Below are 8,965 nucleotides of genomic sequence, written 5' to 3'. Positions count from 1 at the left end.
GTCCTCAGAGCCATGTCCCTCCCTGGCTCAGAGTGTGAGCTGGGTGCTCGCATCATTAGCAGCCACAGTCTCCACCGTTCACTCTGTCAGAATATAACACTGACTTTCTAAATGAATATTTTCTCGCTATGGGTCTGTCTCCTTGTCAGTCAGTTTAAACTACTGCTGCACACCGTGCATGCACACACACACACGCTCACGTGCGTGTGTGCAGCGGCCTCTGTTGTTTTGCTGTGCTATCGAATTTGGTATCATGGAATTTTAATGGTATTGCACCAAATACCAAAATTCTGGTATTGTGACATCCCTGCCTGTCAGTGCTGCATGAACATGCTCCAAGTTCTCCGACACGTAGAGACGATGCCAAACCTCCCTTTAAGATGACAGTGTCTTAATGGGAGGTTGAAGGGGATTTATAGTTGTCATTGCAAAATGTGCTAATATGAGGGGCCATCGGGGCCCTTTTGGGTGCCTCAACCATTTACTTGGTTTGCTTCTTCTAAGGGAGCATTTCACAGTTTAATGACAACAGTTGCAACCATACAAACTTTGTGTCATAGAGCTGCTGTCAAGAACAACCCAGAAAACACTTAATATCCATCATACAATTGTTTCCAATTAAAACCAAGAGATGAAAGAGCAGTGTGATATCACAGGACAGGCTGGAAGGCACAGCTTTCATTTTGACCACTGGTAACATGACTCTTCTAAATCAGGGAAAAAGCATTAAGAAACCAAAAAAAAAAAAAAAAAATCAGCAGAGCTCCTCTTTGATGGAGACTTTGCTGACAGATAGAAAGCTCTCGATGTCAGGGCTCGTAGCGCTAAATACAGAATGAAAGCAAACAACTAATTTCTGCCCTGACTGATGTGCAGCAGCATAATCACAGTTTAAAGACTTCAGATATAAATCTCAAAAAAAAAAAAGAAAAAAAAAGCTCTTAAACTCTTATCTGTGCCTCTGTAATTCCTCAAGATAGCAGTGATCCAGCAGCGATAACAAGGACAGAGTCAGTACCACTCCAACACGTGGATGAAGGAATAAATGTGTTGGAGTTCACCGGTGGCAGGAGGAAGTATGGCCTTATATCAGTGTTTATCAAGAAGTCCTTGCAACAACGGGGCTGTGATGCTACTGAAGCACAAGCAGCCAGATCGTCCGGCAGGCTGAAGTAAACAAGCTAATCATCAAGACGAATGAGCTAAACCACCCTGTTTGGAGGTAAACCTGAAAATTTGCACACCTGAAATGTTGGTAACCCTGGCACAGTGAAACTGTGAGCGCACAACTACGGCAAGTATAATGGATGGATGTTCAGCACAGACAGTTTGAGTAATGATATTACTGCTCACTGCTAACCTGCAGGGCTTTTTGTTCTTTTTAGTGATGTCACCATTACCGTTGATATCAGTTAGGCTGGTTAGTTACTCAGTGAGTTAATATTGTGAGCAGTCATCATCTTAATTGCGTCATTATTGCACACTCACATGCCTGTACGCATTTTTGTAAAAACAAAAACGACTGGCACTGAACTGAACCAACCTACTAACCTGAGCTTTTTGGTTTAAAAAACGATCAGTGCTAATGTAAAGTACAGCAGGAGCAGAAGTAAGTAAAGTCACATCTACTTCAAGCTCTCAAACACCAGTCATCATGAGCTGCTGGTCAAAGTAAAAGCTACAGCAACAAAACCTGAGTTTTGTGTAATGAATTGAGTAAGATGTGTTTTGATTTTGAACATAACTTTTAATTTTTAAGTTTATGTGTTTTTTCTTTGCTCAGAAGTTACATAGCCTCGCTTTAAGGGGGCTATTTGTAAGTCTGCTGTGCCATCGAACATGGTTTCTTGCTGGGAGCGGGTGTTGGTGATTGCCGCTTGACAAGAGCTTACCACAGCCATGGAGGTTTTAATTTGCCCTCTGAGCTGTGTCTTCAGGGCAGATCTGAGGCTACAGTGAGTGGCCATGGAAAGGTGACGAGACCTGCAGGGGGTAGCTGGTTAGTGTGCTAACCTCAGTTGAAGAAAAGACATGATAGAGAAAATCGTTAGCGCTGGCATTGCTTTCCACCACTGGAGACAGCTACTAGTGAGTAAAGAGATGAAGTTTGATACAGAACTCACAACGTTTCTGCTAGACTGGTAAGTAAACAGCTGTTAATGCTAACGCTGGCTATGTAGCAATAGCAAAAACTTACACATGGGTTCTTGAGTGCACAGGGTGGCAGTTATGCCACTGGTCTGCTAAATGCATTGTCAGCTATAATCATGTTCACTGTCACTGCACCGTATCACACTGACGGGTTATCTTAAGGTTCTTCTTGGGAAAAGATTCAAACCTATGGTAATAATATGGTAATAGAAGATATATAATGTACAATGTGCCAATAAAATATAGAATATTCACATATTTACCTGTACATATGTACATATACAGCAGACAGTATCATGAGATTATTTATGATTTTAATAATCATTATTGGAGCTCAACCCCCCCAGCAACACAGCCGGTGTGGCCCTCTCCTTCCCTCCAAGAAAATGATTTTTTTAATTTGTTTTTTATTTGGATGGACCTTTATTTAGGGCAACGTTACTTTTTGTGTCCTTGTATCCTCCCTTGGTCGAGACTGAACCGTTTCAGAGGGAGTCTGACACCCTTTTCTTTTTCCCTCTGTCTGCGCCACCTAAGACGGAGGGAGGTGGGCCCCGCCAGGCCCCCACCAGGAAACCCGACACGCTGCCCAAAGGCCAACTCACAGCAAGGATTCACAGCAAGTGAGCGAGTGTGTTGATGAGGTGTCTATCATTTCTCCTGCACGCTCTACTCAGGCGCCATCCCTCACTTAGACGAAACCAAGAATTTCCAGTTGGTGAGAACGCCTCCAACCTGGACACAGTCCTGTTGTGTACCGCATGTATGAAAGGGCAACAGTTCATACGAGAAAACAGTGTGTGTGTTTTCCACTCTTATGGGCACATCTGACTTATTTGTTTAGTTTGTTATTTTCTTAGAGCTACATATGTCTAACAGTACATGTTTAAATGTTGAGGTCACCCAGTCTAACAACAGCATTATTCTGCTCAGAAATGAGTAGCTTCACTGGAGCAGCAGATAGCAATTTGCTCAAGACTCTCATGAGGGCAGTCCACTTTATCTGCTCCTGGTCCTTCTGTCTCTATTTACAGACACAGCCCAGTGAGGCCAGGCAGGCAAATAAACAAACCAACAATAAGAGGAAAAATAATCCTAACAACCTTGTGTTGTGCATGTTAGTTTCCAGCAAAAATGAAATCCATTTATATTGTTGGCCAGCCAACGTAAACATCTACAAAATATTTCATTTTTGTTGCTTTGTCATTGTGGCCTGTCAACATTCTGCACAAAAAGGGAGAAATAACATTACTTTGGAAAGGCTGTAGCAAGTCTGGTTACTGTCTAGACCGTAGCCCTACGGCCACTTCTCTCACATCATGATTTTGGTCTCACAAACATTTCTTTAAATCATGACTCCAGCTGGGCTCCATGGCTTTCTCCTCGTGTAACTGTGTTGGAGAGACACTGTTCCTGTCTGATTCACACAGCATCGGTCACATAGCTCACATCTCTCAGCCTCCAAAATCTCCACACTAGAATTAAGTATGTTGTTACACTTTCATGAATCCTGAATGACTGTCAGACAGGACCTGGTTTTCCACTGTGTCTGGCCTTGGGCTGGGCGGTATATCGGTATTATGGACAACGAGATATGGGATGGAACAAACGATATATATATATATATATATATATATATATATATATATATATATATATATATATCTCCTCTCTCATACCATCCACTCCACTCCACTCCTCTCTCACACCATCTACTCAACCCTGCTCCCTCTCTTCCTCTGTGTCTTCACACAGGCCCCTCTGCCTCACAACATTTCCAGCTACATGGAGAGGGACGTGGCACCAGTCAACAATGTGGAAAAAAAAAAAATATATATATATTTCGGATTTCAGATGAGCAGCAAAACTACACCGTCTGTAAATAATTCCAGAAGCCGATTCAATCAAGAGGTGGAGCTATTCCAATCTACTCCATCAGCTACAGTAGCACCACAAACTGCTGCACAGAGCAGCCTCAGCCTCCAAGCCCTCGCAGCCAAGTGCCAAGTGGCGTGATATAACCAAGGCGGTGGCCGACCATGTCGCTAGAGAAATGGTCTCTGTTGCAACAGTGGAAGCTGTATATTTTCAAACAGTGTAGGCCTGTTACTTCTGTTTACATTTTTGTTATTTGCACAGCTCTGTATGAGCATTATTAGAGATATGTCTGTTTGTATGTAATATAGGTTGTTTATTATATATTTATTTTTGGAATTCATAAGTTTATATATTATATATGTGTATATGCTGTACATTTTCAGACAGGCTGGGCCTGTTATTTTTGTTCTTCGCACAGCTGTGCTTTGTTAAGCAGGAAAAGAAAAACCTGTGTTATAATTTCATTAGAGTCTCTTAATAAAACTGTTTCTGACATCATACATGTGGCTTTGGGTTAAAACTGAACATTTTGAATAAAATACCAATATATATGGATTACCTCAGGCAAAGTGAGCATCTTCCCAGGGGCCCCAGATTCCTCAGGGGCTTCAAAGGCCCTAAACAGCCAATACAGTACCATAAATTCTTTGTGGCCATTGGATTAATTACAAATGTTCTTAGTCATAAGCTCAGAATCACAATGCCTTTTACCTATAACATTTTAACATCTGTCTTGTAAAGATGCCCAGTGTCACCATCTTAAAGTCCTTCACTCAAAACTGTGTTTTCCTTACTGTTGCTTCACTGTGTGACTGTCACTGGGCACCATGACGTGTGTGTAGCATTTCTAAAGCCATAATGATATAAGAAATTCACAAGTCTAATTAAAATCTAATGTCCTGCTATCCTTGATTTTAAATGTATGTGCGCTCTGTGCAGCAGACTTCATCTGCTGTCAATATTGCCAGTAGCGTGACTGATCTGGACATGTGGAGTTTGGTTTTTTTTTTGTTTTTTTGTTTTTTTTTTATTCATCACGTCTCATGGGCTGCTTTCATGTGCTGTCTTGTACGCTGATGCACAATCCTTGTGTGTAGATTGGAGGGATCAGATCAGCTGCTCCTGACAGCTGAGTCTTCTGTCACTGAGCGTGTAGTGAAGACTTCACTAACCTTCCACATCACACTCCTTTGTGAAGCAGGTTTTTGCTTCATGTCAGCAACACAAACAATGAAATGCACTTTAAAGCAGGGCTTGACTCCATGACTAACTCTAGGGCATGAAAACATCAAGGATCCATCACTACAATCTTATATGGTAGTGCACAGCTATAGTGCACAGATGATCTATACTTTGTTCCATTTCCACGTGTGGCCTGTGAGACTTTGTTAATTGGAGGACATTAGGGTGGTCGATAGCCCTGATGAGATTTTCCTCTTTATTTGTAACCATGATTAATAGATCTAATTATGACCTTGTGAAAGGGTTCTCAGCCATATGGAGAGAGCAGAGGCAGTGTGTGTGTGTGTCTGAAATTAGTCTTATCATAAGTCATCAGTATTAAGTAGTTTACATGTTTTCCTACATATCTTATCCTCATTTCCAAGACAAAGTTTCTTTTCCTTGTGCAATTTCAACACATGGGTGCAAATGGGTAGATGAAGAAATCCAAATTTCAAAAAAAAAAAAAAAAAAAAAATCAATTACTCTTCCTGTCTGTGAGCCTTTGTGAGCCCATTTGCTACCATTAAGAAGCTTACCTCCGATGATGCAGGGGCAGTGTGAGGTTACAGAACGCAGTATGGTGTATCTACGTTACAGTGAGTTCACAGCCATACTGTGTGTGCATCTATTCACCTGGGTAATTGATGCAATTTTCTGTATTAGCTTTTGCACTTATGAGATGGAAATGAATTGACAGAACTCAGGTTTAGCGATAAGGAGGACCAGGTGCACCATAATGTTTGTAGATGAGCCTCCTGGGCTCAGCAGGGTCTCACCTCACATGACTCCACTCTGTTTCTCTCCCTCTCTCTCAGTTCATTTTAACAAGTGTTATTTTCACATTTCTTTTTAAAGGGACATGCCACCTGTTGTACAGGTTTGTGTTTCTTGCCATAGGCACTACTACTCACCCTGTGAAAACAGCTGCAAGAGCTTTGTTAAAGGAGCTTTTTGTAATTTTTGCTATTGCTACATAGCCAACGTTAGCGTTTACAGCGGTTTACTCACCAGTCTAGAATAAACGTTCAGCATCAAACTTCATTCCTTCACTCACCAAGAGCTGTCTCCAGTGGAAAGCAATCTTTTGTCTTGCTTCAATATTAAATCCAATCTAATCTTCTGAGTCACTGTAGCATCCAGTTTGCCCTGAGGAAGTAGCGCTGCTCAGAGGTCGTATTATAACCTCTTGAAGCCCTCGGTAACACAGGTAAATCAACAGCTGTTAATGCTAACGTTGGCTATGGAGCAATTGTAAAAGCCTACAAATAGCTCCTTTAATAATTATGCTTCAGGAGTTGCCAATCACGCCAGCGTGATCAAATCACATTACAGCATCCAAGCAAAGTCATGTTGAGCATAGCCGTCAACTTCTGTCGAAGTGCTGATTTAAAATAATCAGCTTTTTTTATGTTGATAGACCAAGTAAAAACAGAGATAGGATAACCTGAATATGACATAAAACATCATTTATGCAAGCATATGCAAATCTATGCAAACATTATGGGGGAGGAGTTGCATTAATATCGTCGCAATTTCTTGTCAAATAAAGAAACTGAAAAAAACATCTGAATCTGCTGACTCTACAGGCTGAATGTTAGTGGGAGGTGGGGGCGGGGCGAACTAATCACTGAAGCCAGTGAGATGGGAAAGGCAGGAGAGAAACGGAGACAGAGATAACTTGTTTTTGGAAGATTTGAGTTGGAGTTGTTTGTGTTGGAGAAAATGAAGCAAACAGTTTGATTTTGTCCTAATTTTACCTTTTTATGTTTCTTTGCGCTATTTAGAAACTCCTCACACTCACATACAGCTCTCTGTCTTATTGTGTATATTAAACAGTTTTGAAGAGTAATGCAGGGGAAAAGAAAAGAAACGCCTGTAGCCACTCCTGATTTTTGCTGTAAATAGTTGTATTTACCTTGGTTTTTATATCTATTTTATCATATATATCATAGATTCACATCTACAACCTGTGCTCACAATTAAAGCCTTCAGTTTGCTTCAGTAAGCACGTCTGTGTTTTTTTACAGTCAATAACGCATCATTTTCCATGTTTGATTTGATGTGTTTTTCTTATGTTTTTTGGGTCCAACATGTTGAAACAGTACGTCAAAATGAAAAAAAAAGAATTGTCAGGTCATATGAAATAAAGATATGAAAGAAAAAGTACCATACACTGGCGTGGTAAAAATGTTTTAACGTGGTATATTTAAGCAAAATCAATATTATTCCTTAACAGCCAAAACATCACAAGACATCACAAGGGTTTTGAGTCTGAGGAGATAATCCTCGGGATTATTTTAGCTTTGATTTAGATTTGATTTAGATTTAGTGACTATGAATAGGAAATATAGGAACTTTACACATACTAGGGAATATACTGTACTGTATATGTATACACGTTGCAGTACAGTACAGTACCTTATGGTGTTTACTGTGAACAGGAGACTTCTGTTCCCTGACTTCAGTCTCCAGGTCAGTGCCTCCCCACAGGCGACATAAGTACCCTGTTAAATCTGCACCAAGCCTGGGGAGAAGCTCTTGAAGGACAAACTCTGGGAACAAATGACTTGCCTGCATTACAGCTCATACTACAACAATTTGAAGCAAACAAGTAAAAACCATCAATCAGTTTCACTGATGACAGTTAAGACCTGGAAGGGGAGGCATCTCCAGAAGGAGACAACGAGATGAACATAACATTAGATAACAACATTATCTGTGCTGATCAATGCAGCTGGAGGTCGATCTTGAAAGTTGGAGTACTTTAATATAAAAATTACATCACAAGCATTTAAAATGTTAGCACAGTACTTAAAGTGTTAAAAGTAAAAGTAGGATACTCATAATTCAGACAAATGACTGTCGCACTATTTATATTTTATTGTTGTTTTATTATTACTATTACATTCATGTGTAAGCAGCATTTTACTGTTGCAGTTGGTCGATTTACCTTGAAGCTTCAATATACTCACCTACCAAGACACCACTGTACAATATAACACTTGTGTGTTCTTCAACACACACGGACAGAACAGTGTCTGCTGGATGACAATGTGCTGATTTTCAGAATACTTCAACTTTCAATGAAAAAAATCTCATCCACAGAGTTTGAAGTGCATTTTAAAGTAGCTCAGTTTCACTTTATTCAAAACCTTTCCCATTTTTTTGTATTTCTATTTTGTTGTTGTGTGACATGTACAGGTTCATGGTGATTGTTCTGCAAATAGAAAATGCCACTGTGAAAACAGCCAACATTAACCAGAGTGAAGCATCCGTCATACATGCTTGTCATTGCCCATAAAGCTGCTCACTGAGTTCATGCCTACATCACTACCATAACTGATGAAAGCTAGTGACAACACCGTCTAAGCAGAAGATAATTCTGTGGTGTTGAGCAATCTTGAGACTTGTAAATTACAAATATGTTCAGACAGATCTGATCAGTTTGAAAACACATGGTGTATCGTATAATTTTTAATATTGTAACAACAAGCCTTTCCTTGGCTGAATTTTTCCATATAGAGAAGCACAAATATGCATGTTTCCACTTTTGCCATAAGAGCCCTTAGAGCAATTTATTGCACCATCCAGTGTTTCATTACCGGTGACAGATTTATAAACTGTGGCTATAACTTATACCGAATTTCAAGATAATGGAAAGTTATATCATCAGCTCAGTTTTCTATGCAAAGTCTCTCTTCAAAAGACTCCC

The 8,965-nt window shown here is 40.2% G+C and overlaps 1 long non-coding RNA gene across 1 annotated transcript; it reads left to right on the top strand.

Annotated features, from left to right (window-relative positions):
* Nucleotides 1-1,667: 1,667 nt before the first annotated feature.
* On the top strand, nt 1,668-7,571 carry LOC139624988 (uncharacterized). The gene is made up of 3 exons (XR_011691801.1): nt 1,668-2,141; nt 2,689-2,869; nt 3,907-7,571. It is a non-coding gene; the product is annotated as an uncharacterized lncRNA (long non-coding RNA).
* Nucleotides 7,572-8,965: the final 1,394 nt, after the last annotated feature.

Source organism: Trachinotus anak, unplaced genomic scaffold, assembly GCF_046630095.1.
Source record: "Trachinotus anak isolate AG129_WGS33_773 ecotype Australia unplaced genomic scaffold, CSIRO_AGI_Tana_v1 ptg000001l, whole genome shotgun sequence".
NCBI lineage: Eukaryota > Metazoa > Chordata > Actinopteri > Carangiformes > Carangidae > Trachinotus > Trachinotus anak.
This window is presented reverse-complemented; position numbering and strand designations above follow the sequence as displayed.